The 12176-nt window shown below is 44.9% G+C and overlaps 11 non-coding genes and 12 pseudogenes across 11 annotated transcripts; all 23 read right to left on the reverse strand.

The window, feature by feature from the left end:
* Positions 1-55: 55 nt before the first annotated feature.
* On the reverse strand, positions 56-174 carry LOC138454007 (5S ribosomal RNA). Its single transcript, XR_011260703.1, has one exon. It is a non-coding gene; the product is annotated as a 5S ribosomal RNA (ribosomal RNA).
* A 106-nt stretch (positions 175-280) lies between these two features.
* Positions 281-399, reverse strand: LOC138456039 (5S ribosomal RNA; annotated as a pseudogene).
* A 465-nt stretch (positions 400-864) lies between these two features.
* LOC138455502 (5S ribosomal RNA) lies at positions 865-983 on the reverse strand (annotated as a pseudogene).
* Positions 984-1088: 105 nt separating this feature from the next.
* On the reverse strand, positions 1089-1207 carry LOC138456492 (5S ribosomal RNA; annotated as a pseudogene).
* A 106-nt stretch (positions 1208-1313) lies between these two features.
* On the reverse strand, positions 1314-1432 carry LOC138463264 (5S ribosomal RNA). Its single transcript, XR_011265851.1, has one exon. It is a non-coding gene; the product is annotated as a 5S ribosomal RNA (ribosomal RNA).
* Positions 1433-1538: 106 nt separating this feature from the next.
* Positions 1539-1657, reverse strand: LOC138455910 (5S ribosomal RNA; annotated as a pseudogene).
* A 679-nt stretch (positions 1658-2336) lies between these two features.
* LOC138453888 (5S ribosomal RNA) lies at positions 2337-2455 on the reverse strand. The gene has a single exon (XR_011260589.1). It is a non-coding gene; the product is annotated as a 5S ribosomal RNA (ribosomal RNA).
* Positions 2456-2920: 465 nt separating this feature from the next.
* LOC138456233 (5S ribosomal RNA) lies at positions 2921-3065 on the reverse strand (annotated as a pseudogene).
* A 106-nt stretch (positions 3066-3171) lies between these two features.
* Positions 3172-3280, reverse strand: LOC138455957 (5S ribosomal RNA; annotated as a pseudogene).
* Positions 3281-3386: 106 nt separating this feature from the next.
* Positions 3387-3505, reverse strand: LOC138454230 (5S ribosomal RNA). The gene has a single exon (XR_011260916.1). It is a non-coding gene; the product is annotated as a 5S ribosomal RNA (ribosomal RNA).
* Positions 3506-3969: 464 nt separating this feature from the next.
* LOC138464682 (5S ribosomal RNA) lies at positions 3970-4088 on the reverse strand. Its single transcript, XR_011267260.1, has one exon. It is a non-coding gene; the product is annotated as a 5S ribosomal RNA (ribosomal RNA).
* Positions 4089-4194: 106 nt separating this feature from the next.
* On the reverse strand, positions 4195-4313 carry LOC138454629 (5S ribosomal RNA). Its single transcript, XR_011261297.1, has one exon. It is a non-coding gene; the product is annotated as a 5S ribosomal RNA (ribosomal RNA).
* A 676-nt stretch (positions 4314-4989) lies between these two features.
* LOC138459345 (5S ribosomal RNA) lies at positions 4990-5098 on the reverse strand (annotated as a pseudogene).
* Positions 5099-5203: 105 nt separating this feature from the next.
* On the reverse strand, positions 5204-5312 carry LOC138458319 (5S ribosomal RNA; annotated as a pseudogene).
* Positions 5313-5765: 453 nt separating this feature from the next.
* Positions 5766-5884, reverse strand: LOC138465019 (5S ribosomal RNA). The gene has a single exon (XR_011267594.1). It is a non-coding gene; the product is annotated as a 5S ribosomal RNA (ribosomal RNA).
* A 464-nt stretch (positions 5885-6348) lies between these two features.
* LOC138453894 (5S ribosomal RNA) lies at positions 6349-6467 on the reverse strand. Its single transcript, XR_011260595.1, has one exon. It is a non-coding gene; the product is annotated as a 5S ribosomal RNA (ribosomal RNA).
* A 106-nt stretch (positions 6468-6573) lies between these two features.
* On the reverse strand, positions 6574-6692 carry LOC138454231 (5S ribosomal RNA). Its single transcript, XR_011260917.1, has one exon. It is a non-coding gene; the product is annotated as a 5S ribosomal RNA (ribosomal RNA).
* Positions 6693-7156: 464 nt separating this feature from the next.
* Positions 7157-7275, reverse strand: LOC138464684 (5S ribosomal RNA). Its single transcript, XR_011267261.1, has one exon. It is a non-coding gene; the product is annotated as a 5S ribosomal RNA (ribosomal RNA).
* Positions 7276-7381: 106 nt separating this feature from the next.
* On the reverse strand, positions 7382-7490 carry LOC138457523 (5S ribosomal RNA; annotated as a pseudogene).
* A 106-nt stretch (positions 7491-7596) lies between these two features.
* Positions 7597-7705, reverse strand: LOC138457567 (5S ribosomal RNA; annotated as a pseudogene).
* A 93-nt stretch (positions 7706-7798) lies between these two features.
* LOC138457524 (5S ribosomal RNA) lies at positions 7799-7907 on the reverse strand (annotated as a pseudogene).
* Positions 7908-8013: 106 nt separating this feature from the next.
* Positions 8014-8133, reverse strand: LOC138454967 (5S ribosomal RNA). The gene has a single exon (XR_011261618.1). It is a non-coding gene; the product is annotated as a 5S ribosomal RNA (ribosomal RNA).
* Positions 8134-8795: 662 nt separating this feature from the next.
* On the reverse strand, positions 8796-8904 carry LOC138456598 (5S ribosomal RNA; annotated as a pseudogene).
* Positions 8905-12176: the final 3272 nt, after the last annotated feature.

Genomic DNA, 12176 nt, shown 5'->3' on the forward strand with positions numbered 1-12176 from the left:
CAGTTTTGAAAGGCAATTGAGAAATGGCTCACTTCCTGAACTTGGAGCACAAAAAAGCCTACAGCACCTGGTATTCCCAGGCAGTCTCCCATCCAGGTACTAACTAGGCCCGACACTGCTTAGCTTCTGAGATCAGACGAGATCGGGCGCATTCAGTGTGGTGTGGCCGTAGGCTCTAGGCCTAGTGAGTTTTGTACTTTTAAGCATCTAGTCGGCTAGACCTTGCAGTTTTGAAAGGCAATTGAGAAATGGCTCACTTCCTGAACTTGGAGCACAAAAAAGCCTACAGCACCTGGTATTCCCAGGCGGTCTCCCATCCAGGTACTAACAAGGCCTGACACTGTGTAGCTTCCGAGATCAGACGAGATTGGGCGCATTCAGTGTGGTGTGGCCGTAGGCTCTAGAAATGCTAAGAATATTACTCTTATGCATTTGCATTTAGTAAGCTAAGCCATGCAGCCACTTGCAGCATGATACCACGCTCATCGCTCGATCAGCGCTCGATCAGGCGAGATATATAAGACTGGTGGGCCCATTCAGGACTCCTATGTCTGGTAGGATAACTTTAATCCATCCATCCTGTTTCTGTTGCAGGGAGGTGGGGAGAACAATCAACACAATAATGGCTTTCTTTCATGCCTCTTGAAGGACTCAATATTCTCTGTACTGCATTACATGTGAAAGTCGATTTATTACCCATGAACACACTACCTGTATGCTAATTCTATGTAAATAGGTAGCTCCAGCCCTCATGATGTTGTCCAACATTTCCGCTATAAAACGGGATACAATTATTTTGGAAACATACCAAATTTGAAAACTCATTTGAGAAATGGCTCACTTCCTGAACTTGGAGCACAAAAAAGTCTACAGCACCTGGTATTCCCAGGCGGTCTCCCATCCAGGTACTAACTAAGCCCGACACTGCTTAGCTTCCAAGATCAGACAAGATCAGGTGCATTCAGTGTGGTGTGGCCGTAGGCTCTGGGCCTAGTGAGTTTTGTACTTTTAAGCATCTAGTCGGCTAGACCTTGCAGTTTTGAAAGGCAATTGAGAAATGGATCACTTCCTGAACTTCGAGCACAAAAAGCCTACAGCAACTGGTATTCCCAGGCGGTCTCCCATCCAGGTACTAACTAGGCCAGCCACTGCTTAGCTTCCGAGAACAGACAAGATCGGGCGCATTCAGTGTGGTGTGGCCGTAGGCTCTGGGCCTAGTGAGTTTTGTACTTTTAAGCATCTAGTCGGCTAGACCTTGCAGTTTTGAAAGCCAATTGAGAAATGGCTCACTTCCTGAACTTGGAGCACAAAAAATCCTACAGCACCTGGTATTCCCAGGTGGTCTACCATCCAAGTACTAACTAGGCCCAACACTGCTTAGCTTCCGAGATCAGACGAGATCGGGCGCATTCAGTGTGGTGTGGCCGTAGGCTCTGGGCCTAGTGAGTTTTGTACTTTTAAGCATCTAGTCGGCTAGACCTTGCAGTTTTGAAAGGCAATTGAGAAATGGCTCACTTCATGAACTTGGAGTACAAAAAAGCCTACAGCACCTGGTATTCCCAGGAAGTCTCCCATCCAGGTACTAACTAGGCCCAACACTGTTTAGCTTCAGAGATCAGACGAGATTGGAAGCATTCAGTGTGGTGTGGCCGTAGGCTCTAGAAATGCTAAGAATATTACTCTTATGCATTTGCATTTAGTAAGCTAAGCCATGCAGCCACTTGCAACATGATACCACGCTCATCGCTCGATCAGCGCTCGATCAGGCGAGATATATAAGACTGGTGGGCCCATTCAGGACTCCTATGTCTGGTAGGATAACTTTAATCCATCCATCCTGTTTCTGTTGCAGGGAGGTGGAGAGAACAATCAATGCAATAATGGCTTTCTTTCATGCCTCTTGAAGGACTCAATATTCTCTGTACTGCATTACATGTGAAAGTCGATTTATTACCCATGAACACACTACCTGTATGCTAATTCTATGTAAATAGGTAGCTCCAGCCCTCATGATGTTGTCCAACATTTCCGCTATAAAACGGGATACAATTATTTTGGAAACATACCAAATTTGAAAAGTAATTCAGAAGTTGCGCAATTACTAATCATGGAGCACAAAATAGCCCACAGCACCTGGTATTCCCAGGCGGTCTCCCATCCAGGTACTAACATGGCTCGACACTGCTTAGTTTCCGAGATCAGACAAATTCAGGGTGGTGTGGCCGTAGGCTCTGGGCCTAGTGAGTTTTGTACTTTTAAGCATCTAGTCGGCTAGACCTTGCAGTTTTGAAAGGCAATTGAGAAATGGCTCACTTCCTGAACTTGGAGCACAAAAAAGCCGACAGCACCTGGTATTCCCAGGCGGTCTCCCATCCAGGTACTAACTAGGCCCGACACTGCTTAGCTTCCGAGATCAGACGAGATCGGGCGCATTCCGTGTGGTGTGGCCGTAGGCTCTAGAAATGCTAAGAATATTACTCTTATGCATTTGCATTTAGTAAGCTAAGCCATGCAGCCACTTGCAGCATGATACCACGCTCATCGCTCGATCAGCGCTCGATCAGGCGAGATATATAAGACTGGTGGGCCCATTCAGGACTCCTATGTCTGGTAGGATAACTTTAATCCATCCATCCTGTTTCTGTTGCAGGGAGGTGGGGAGAACAATCAACACAATAATGGCTTTCTTTCATGCCTCTTGAAGGACTCAATATTCTCTGTACTGCATTACATGTGAAAGTCGATTTATTACCCATGAACACACTACCTGTATGCTAATTCTATGTAAATAGGTAGCTCCAGCCCTCATGATGTTGTCCAACATTTCCGCTATAAAACGGGATACAATTATTTTGGAAACATACCAAATTTGAAAACTCAATTGAGAAATGGCTCACTTCCTGAACTTGGAGCACAAAAAAGTCTACAGCACCTGGTATTCCCAGGCGGTCTCCCATCCAGGTACTAACTAAGCCCGACACTGCTTAGCTTCCAATAAGCCCGACACTGCTTAGCTTCCAAGATCAGACGAGATCGGGTGCATTCAGTGTGGTGTGGCCGTAGGCTCTGGGCCTAGTGAGTTTTGTACTTTTAAGCATCTAGTCGGCTAGACCTTGCAGTTTTGAAAGGCAATTGAGAAATGGCTCACTTCCTGAACTTGGAGCACAAAAAAGCCTACAGCACCTGGTATTCCCAGGTGGTCTCCCATCCAGGTACTAACTAGGCCCAACACTGCTTAGCTTCCGAGATCGGGCGCATTCAGTGTGGCGTGGCCGTAGGCTCTGGACCTAGTGAGTTTTGTACTTTTAAGCATCTAGTCGGCTAGACCTTGCAGTTTTGAAAAGCAATTGAGAAATGGCTCACTTCCTGAACTTGAAGCACAAAAAAGCCTACAGCACCTGGTATTCCCAGGCGGTCTCCCATTCAGGTACTAACTAGGCCCAACACTGCTTAGCTTCCGAGATCAGACGAGATGGGGCGCATTCAGTGTGGTGTGGCCGTAGGCTCTAGAAATGCTAAGAATATTACTCTTATGCATTTGCATTTAGTAAGCTAAGCCATGCAGCCACTTGCAACATGATACCACGCTCATCGCTCGATCAGCGCTCGATCAGGCGAGATATATAAGACTGGTGGGCCCATTCAGGACTCCTATGTCTGGTAGGATAACTTTAATCCATCCATCCTGTTTCTGTTGCAGGGAGGTGGAGAGAACAATCAACACAATAATGGCTTTCTTTCATGCCTCTTGAAGGACTCAATATTCTCTGTACTGCACTACATGTGAAAGTCGATTTATTACCCATGAACACACTACCTGTATGCTAATTCTATGTAAATAGGTAGCTCCAGCCCTCATGATGTTGTCCAACATTTCCGCTATAAAACGGGATACAATTATTTTGGAAACATACCAAATTTGAAAAGTAATTGGGAAGTTGGGCAATTACTAATCATGGAGCACAAAATAGCCTACAGCACCTGGTATTCCCAGGCCGTCTCCCATCCAGGTACTAACTAGGCCCGACACTGCTTAGCTTCCGAGATCAGACGAGATCGGGCGCATTCAGTGTGGTGTGGCCGTAGGCTCTGGGCCTAGTGAGTTTTGTACTTTTAAGCATCTAGTCGGCTAGACCTTGCAGTTTTGAAAGGCAATAGAGAAATGGCTCACTTCCTGAACTTGGAGCACAAAAAAGCCTACAGCACCTGGTATTCCCAGGCGGTCTCCCATCCAGGTACTAACTAGGCCTGACACTGCTTAGCTTCCGAGATCAGACGAGATCAGGCACATTCAGTGTGGTGTGGCCGTAGGCTCTAGAAATGCTAAGAATATTACTCTTATGCATTTGCATTTAGTAAGCTAAGCCATGCAGCCACTTGCAACATGATACCACGCTCATCGCTCGATCAGCGCTCGATGAGGCTCGATCAGGGGAGATATATAAGACTGGTGGGCCCATTCAGGACTCCTATGTCTGGTAGGATAACTTTAATTCATCCATCCTGTGTCTGTTGCAGGGAGGTGGAGAGAACAATCAACACAATAATGGTTTCCTTTCATGCCTCTTGAAGGACTCAATATTCTCTGTACTGCATTACATGTGAAAATCGATTTATTACCCATGAACACACTACCTGTATGCTAATTCTACGTAAATAGGTAGCTCCAACCCTCATGATGTTGTCCAACATTTCCGCTATTAAACGGGATACAATTATTTTGGAAACATACCAAATTTGAAAAGTAATTGAGAAGTTGGGCAATTACTAATCATGGAGCACAAAACAGCCTACAGCACCTGGTATTCCCAGGCCGTCTCCCATCCAGGTACTAACTAGGCCCGACACTGCTTAGCTTCCAAGATCGGGCGCATTCAGTGTGGTGTGGGCCTAGTGAGTTTTGTACTTTTAAGCATCTAGTCGGCTAGACCTTGCAGTTTTGAAAGGCAATTGAGAAATGGCTCACTTCCTGAACTTGGAGCACAAAAAAGCCTACAGCACCTGGTATTCCCAGGCGGTCTCCCATCCAGGTACTAACTAGGCCCAACACTGCTTAGCATCCGAGATCAGACGCATTCAGTGTGGTGGCGCCGTAGGCTCTGGGCCTAGTGAGTTTTGTACTTTTAAGCATCTAGTCAGCTAGACCTTGCAGTTTTGAAAGGCAATAGAGAAATGGCTCACTTCCTGAACTTGGAGCACAAAAAGCCTACAGCACCTGGTATTCCCAGGCAGTCTCCCATCCAGGTACTAACTAGGCCTGACACTGCTTAGCTTCTGAGATCAGGCACATTCAGTGTGGTGTGGCCGTAGGCTCTAGAAATGCTAAGAATATTACTCTTATGCATTTGCATTTAGTAAGCTAAGCCATGCAGCCACTTGCAACACGATACCACGCTCATCGCTCGATCAGGCGAGATATATAAGACTGGTGGGCCCATTCAGGACTCCTATGTTTGGTAGGATAACTTTAATCCATCCATCCTGTTTCTGTTGCAGGGAGGTGGAGAGAACAATCAACACAATAATGGCTTTCTTTCATGCCTCTTGGAGGACTCAATATTCTCTGTACTGCATTACATGTGAAAGTCGATTTATTACCCATGAACACACTACCTGTATGCTAATTCTATGTAAATAGGTAGCTCCAGCCCTCATGATGTTGTCCAACATTTCCGCTATAAAACGGGATACAATTATTTTGGAAACATACCAAATTTGAAAGGCAATTGAGAAATGGCTCACTTCCTGAACTTGGAGCACAAAAAAGCCTACAGCACCTGGTATTCCCAGGCGGTCTCCCATCCAGGTACTAACTAGGACCGACACTGCTTAGCTTCCGAGATCAGACGAGATCAGGCGCATTCAGTGTGGTGTGGCCGTAGGCTCTAGAAATGCTAAGAATATTACTCTTATGCATTTGCATTTAGTAAGCTAAGCCATGCAGCCACTTGCAACATGATACCACGCTCATCGCTCGATCAGCGCTCGATCAGGCGAGATATATAAGACTGGTGGGCCCATTCAGGACTCCTATGTCTGGTAGGATAACTTTAATCCATCCATCCTGTTTCTGTTGCAGGGAGGTGGAGAGAACAATCAACGCAATAATGGCTTTCTTTCATGCCTCTTGAAGGACTCAATATTCTCTGTACTGCATTACATATGAAAGTCGATTTATTACCCATGAACACACTACCTGTATGCTAATTCTATGTAAATAGGTAGCTCCAGCCCTCATGATGTTGTCCAACATTTCCGCTATAAAACGGGATACAATTATTTTGGAAACGTACCAAATTTGAAAAGTAATTGAGAAATGGCTCACTTCCTGAACTTGGAGCACAAAAAAGCCTACAGCACCTGGTATTCCCAGGTGGTCTCCCATCCAGGTACTAACTAGGCCCGACACTGCTTAGCTTCCGAGATCAGACGAGATGGGGCGCATTCAGTGCGGTGTGGCCGTAGGCTCTGGACCTAGTGAGTTTTGTACTTTTAAGCATCTGGTCGGCTAGACCTTGCAGTTTTGAAAAGCAATTGAGAAATGGCTCACTTCCTGAACTTGAAGCACAAAAAAGCCTACAGCACCTGGTATTCCCAGGCGGTCTCCCATTCAGGTACTAACTAGGCCCAACACTGCTTAGCTTCCGAGATCAGACGAGATGGGGCGCATTCAGTGTGGTGTGGCCGTAGGCTCTAGAAATGCTAAGAATATTACTCTTATGCATTTGCATTTAGTAAGCTAAGCCATGCAGCCACTTGCAACATGATACCACGCTCATCGCTCGATCAGCGCTCGATCAGGCGAGATATATAAGACTGGTGGGCCCATTCAGGACTCCTATGTCTGGTAGGATAACTTTAATCCATCCATCCTGTTTCTGTTGCAGGGAGGTGGAGAGAACAATCAACACAATAATGGCTTTCTTTCATGCCTCTTGAAGGACTCAATATTCTCTGTACTGCACTACATGTGAAAGTCGATTTATTACCCATGAACACACTACCTGTATGCTAATTCTATGTAAATAGGTAGCTCCAGCCCTCATGATGTTGTCCAACATTTCCGCTATAAAACGGGATACAATTATTTTGGAAACATACCAAATTTGAAAAGTAATTGGGAAGTTGGGCAATTACTAATCATGGAGCACAAAATAGCCTACAGCACCTGGTATTCCCAGGCCGTCTCCCATCCAGGTACTAACTAGGCCCGACACTGCTTAGCTTCCGAGATCAGACGAGATCGGGCGCATTCAGTGTGGTGTGGCCGTAGGCTCTGGGCCTAGTGAGTTTTGTACTTTTAAGCATCTAGTCGGCTAGACCTTGCAGTTTTGAAAGGCAATAGAGAAATGGCTCACTTCCTGAACTTGGAGCACAAAAAAGCCTACAGCACCTGGTATTCCCAGGCGGTCTCCCATCCAGGTACTAACTAGGCCTGACACTGCTTAGCTTCCGAGATCAGGCGCATTCAGTGTGGTGTGGCCGTAGGCTCTGCGCCTAGTGAGTTTTGTACTTTTAAGCATCTAGTCGGCTATACCTTGCAGTTTTGAAAGGCAATTGAGAAATGGCTCACTTCCTGAACTTGGAGCACAAAAAAGCCTACAGCACCTGGTATTCCCAGGCAGTCTCCCATCCAGGTACTAACTAGGCCCGACACTGCTTAGCATCCGAGATCAGGTGCATTCAGTGTGGTGTGGCCGTAGGCTCTGGGCCTAGTGAGTTTTGTACTTTTAAGCATCTAGTCGGCTAGACCTTGCAGTTTTGAAAGGCAATAGAGAAATGGCTCACTTCCTGAAAAAGCCTACAGCACCTGGTATTCCCAGGCGGTCTCCCATCCAGGTACTAACTAGGCCTGACACTGCTTAGCTTCCGAGATCAGGCGCATTCAGTGTGGTGTGGCCGTAGGCTCTGGGTCTAGAGAGTTTTGTACTTTTAAGCATCTAGTCGGCTAGACCTTGCAGTTTTGAAAGGCAATTGAGAAATGGCTCACTTCCTGAACTTGGAGCACAAAAAAGCCTACAGCACCTGGTATTCCCAGGCGGTATCCCATCCAGGTACTAACTAGGCCCGACACTGCTTAGCTTCCGAGATCAGACTGAGATCGGGCGCATTCAGTGTGGTGTGGCCGTAGCCTCTAAAATGCTAAGAATATTACTCTTATGAATTTGCATTTAGTAAGCTAAGCCATGCAGCCACTTGCAACATGATACCACGCTCATCGCTTGATCAGCGCTCGATCAGGCGAGATATATAAGACTGGTGGGCCCATTCAGGACTCCTATATCTGGTAGGATAACTTTAATCCATCCATCCCGTTTCTGTTGGAGGGAGGTGGAGAGAACAATCAACACAATAATGGCTTTCTTTCATGCCTCTTGAAGGACTCAATATTCTCTGTACTGCATTACATGTGAAAGTCGATTTATTACCCATGAACACACTACCTGTATGCTAATTCTATGTAAATAGGTAGCTCCAGCCCTCATGATGTTGTCCAACATTTCCGCTATAAAACGGGATACAATTATTTTGGAAACATACCAAATTTGAAAGGCAATTGAGAAATGGCTCACTTCCTGAACTTGGAGCACAAAAAAGCCTACAGCACCTGGTATTCCCAGGCGGTCTCCCATCCAGGTACTAACTAGGCCCGACACTGCTTAGCTTCCGAGATCGTGTGGCCGTAGGCTCTGGGCCTAGTGAGTTTTGTTCTTTTAAGCATCTAGTCGGCTAGACCATGCAGTTTTGAAAGGCAATTGAGAAATGGCTCACTTCCTGAACTTGGAGCACAAAAAAGCCTACAGCACCTGGTATTACCAGGCGGTCTCCCATCCAGGTACTAACTAGGCCCGACACTGCTTAGCTTCTGAGATCAGGCGCATTCAGTGTGGTGTGGCCGTAGGCTCTGGGCCTAGTGAGTTTTGTACTTTTAAGCATCTAGTCGGCTAGACCTTGCAGTTTTGAAAGGCAATTGAGAAATGGCTCACTTCCTGAACTAGGAGCACAAAAAAGCCTACTACTCCTTTCACAGAGAGTCATATGGGTACTTTAGTCGAGATATCATAATTGAAAATCTGTTTCCCCTGGTTGTATGAAGTATTACCAATAACTTTTATATAGTACCTCCCCATGTCACAATACTTTTTCCTCTTTTCTCTTTCCATTTGCCCTTGAGTATCTCTGATTTGCTTCTACTACATTACACCTGATCCAAAAAGCTTAAAAGTAGATCAAATCTGGGGATGTCCGGAGCATATCTAAGAAGACGCTCGATAAAAGGTTTGCAACCACATTTGCACCTGAGCAGGTAAGAGATGCTCCAAGCTGGTTTTAGGCTTTGTAAACTAGGTGTAAGGTACCAGGAGTAAATGAGATATCATCATGGGCATCTCTTATTTGCTCCAGTACAAATAATTTTGTGAATGGAGCCGGAATGATAGCAACAGAAGCACAAGAGCCGTATTATTTGTCTATTATCTACAGCTTACTGCAAGGGCCCGGTGAAGTGACCACATTTGCAGCTGACTGGGATGATTTATTTGGCTACTCTGCAGGAGTGTCTTCCTCATTAAGATCAAAGACAGAGTCTGGGCCTGTTCTATTTTGTTGGGTACTTTGAAGTAAGTACTGGTGTTGAAATAACATGGAACCATTTTGTTTGTATAGGCAGCAGAGCATTTTTTCCAATGGGGGCAATTGTATATTTCCATACGTACCGATGGCTGCAAAGAGGATGGTGGTCATTATACGTACCTCTATGTTTTTTCAGTGGCTGACTGGCCATGGGAATGGCAAATGGCAGAGCAGGCATCTAAGGTATGGGCTGACTCAGACTGCAGACCCAAGCCATTTGTTATTTTTTGGCCCAATTTCATGGGCAACTGGTGACATGTGGAGTCATGGGGGAGTCCAGTCAACTTCATTTTTTTGTTCTTTTTGATTGGCCCTGGTTTATGGATAGACAGGTAGATGGAAACATGGTCAGAGACTAGCCCTGCCACTTGGATCACATTTATTATTGCAACTAGATTTTGCTGGACAGGGAAGCAGGAAATATTAAATCCGATTGCGACAGCCTTCCCTTTAGGTTTCTGTCAATATCCAATAGGTTGGCTGTACACATTATCCACCTGTGCTGGTCTTTACAATGAAGGAAGGTAGGATGTTGTCTTTCTAGGTAGTGGGTTTGGTCAGGTCATCTACAGTAATTGCACTCATTTTGGTGCATCCTGATATGTTGCAGACTTGTACAGGCAAGATACCTCTGCTGTGTTTGGAGCTGTCCATCTGCTGCCTTACCTTGTTTATCATGCAGTAATGGTAATTTGTGTCAGCCTTTCCACTGGGGTCACTGACGTAAAAGGAGATGATAATGAGCAGAGAAAAGAGGGAGGATGTTGGTGTATAGGGGACAGATGATGTCGCATCAACTAATTGATTTTAGAGGTACCAACATTCTCAATTGTGCCTTTCACATTTGTTATTTTTATATTTTGCATTAGTTTTGAGGAGGTGGGTAACAATTGGGGTTGTAATGCTGCTTCTAGTAGTGGCACTAATACTGTTTATGAATTGGTTCGAAGTCATTTCATCGTCAATAATTACTTTTTGGTAATTTGCTACGAAGTAATAACTTTGACATTTTACTTCAATTTTGTTTTTTTTTTATTTTGGGGAGGTCCACCCATTTCCCCTTTTCCCTTTTCTTACTGCCCCTCCCAAAAACCCTCCTAACCCCTTTTTAAGCCTCAGCCCTTAAATAACCAAATTTGTTTAAGTAATTTCAGAGTTATTACATCCTAGTAAATGACCTTGAAGTAATTACTGTCAATGAATGAACGGGATACCAGTGACATGCGTGTGGCACCAGCCAGATTGCAGCGGATCTGACCCAGCTATTGCACTGGTCATCCTTCTCCTTTACCATTTCTTGATTTTAGGCACAACATTGTACAAGTAGGCAGTGAGTTCATCATGGTTAAGCGGACCCATTTTGCTTTGAGTCCTCCTATTATTTTTGGACCCAGCTTTTTGGGCCAGGCAGGGATCACTTTGCAGGTGTTGTGAGATTGCACCTGTTTCCCTTAAATGTATTGGATTGTTTTCTTTCCTCTTTGTGTTGTTCATGTTTTTACTTTCGGTTACACTTTTCTTGTTTTTGGAGGGATGGAAATGGTGGTGAGGTCACACTGCTCTTTCTTGCCTTTCTTTTTTCCAGTTAGTGGGGACTATTGGGAACTGAAGATGACTTTCTGTTATTTCTCAACTGTGTAGATACTTATCCAATGCCCACTCCACAGATCATTTTTATCATGTATCACATAGTATCTGGAATTTACCTCAACATTAAGCAATATAAAGTATCCCCACGTTTGTGCAGGAAAAGACTACAATGTCACATGTTAATTTATCTGGCTTATTGTTTTTATCTTGTTTTTGCCCTTTAACAGAGACCATGTTTGTTAATGTGTGCTTACTACTCCCATGATGGGAATATGAGGACATAACAACCAGCAACCATACCATGAAGAAGGAGCTACAGACCTCTGCCAACATCACAACTGTGGACGAAGATGCTGATGAAATGAGAATCTGCTGGACACACACAACACCTCACCCTCTGCCGCTCAGTCATGCGGGCCAGCAATGCTGTTGTTTTTTAGCACTAGCACTGAGCTACTCTTTATTTTTGATAAATGAAGAGACAATCAAGACTGGCATGACTTATCTGGAATCATGAAAGGATATTCCATATTGACGTTGCTAATTTGGAGATCATAATGAAGCACTTGACCTTGACCCTCTGAGATTGTCAGCCACCCGAAAATGGGCACAACCTACAGAGGCATCACATTTTTGGAAACTTAGATGTTATTCAAGAAACACTGGTGGATACCTGTACATAGCTAAGGAACTATGTGTTGCACGCCCTTCATACAATACTCATGTTAAACCGTGAAAGGCCATTTCAACAGAAGGGTTCAATATTTTCAGCTTGGAATAGTGGTTGGTAATCACAGCAGGTAACAATCAGTAATATTCAACTGTGTTCAACCTCTAATTATGTGTCCCAAACGACCAGGTATTTACTGCCTAATGCCCCACTGATAAACACTTGCACTGGGGGTGTGGCTGCTTGTGTCTGTAGTAAATGTGTGGTGAGGGGGGTATCAGGC

Source organism: Ambystoma mexicanum, chromosome 4p (assembly GCF_040938575.1).
Source record: "Ambystoma mexicanum isolate Mex_15411 chromosome 4p, UKY_AmexF1_1, whole genome shotgun sequence".
NCBI classification, from domain to species: Eukaryota; Metazoa; Chordata; class Amphibia; order Caudata; family Ambystomatidae; genus Ambystoma; species Ambystoma mexicanum.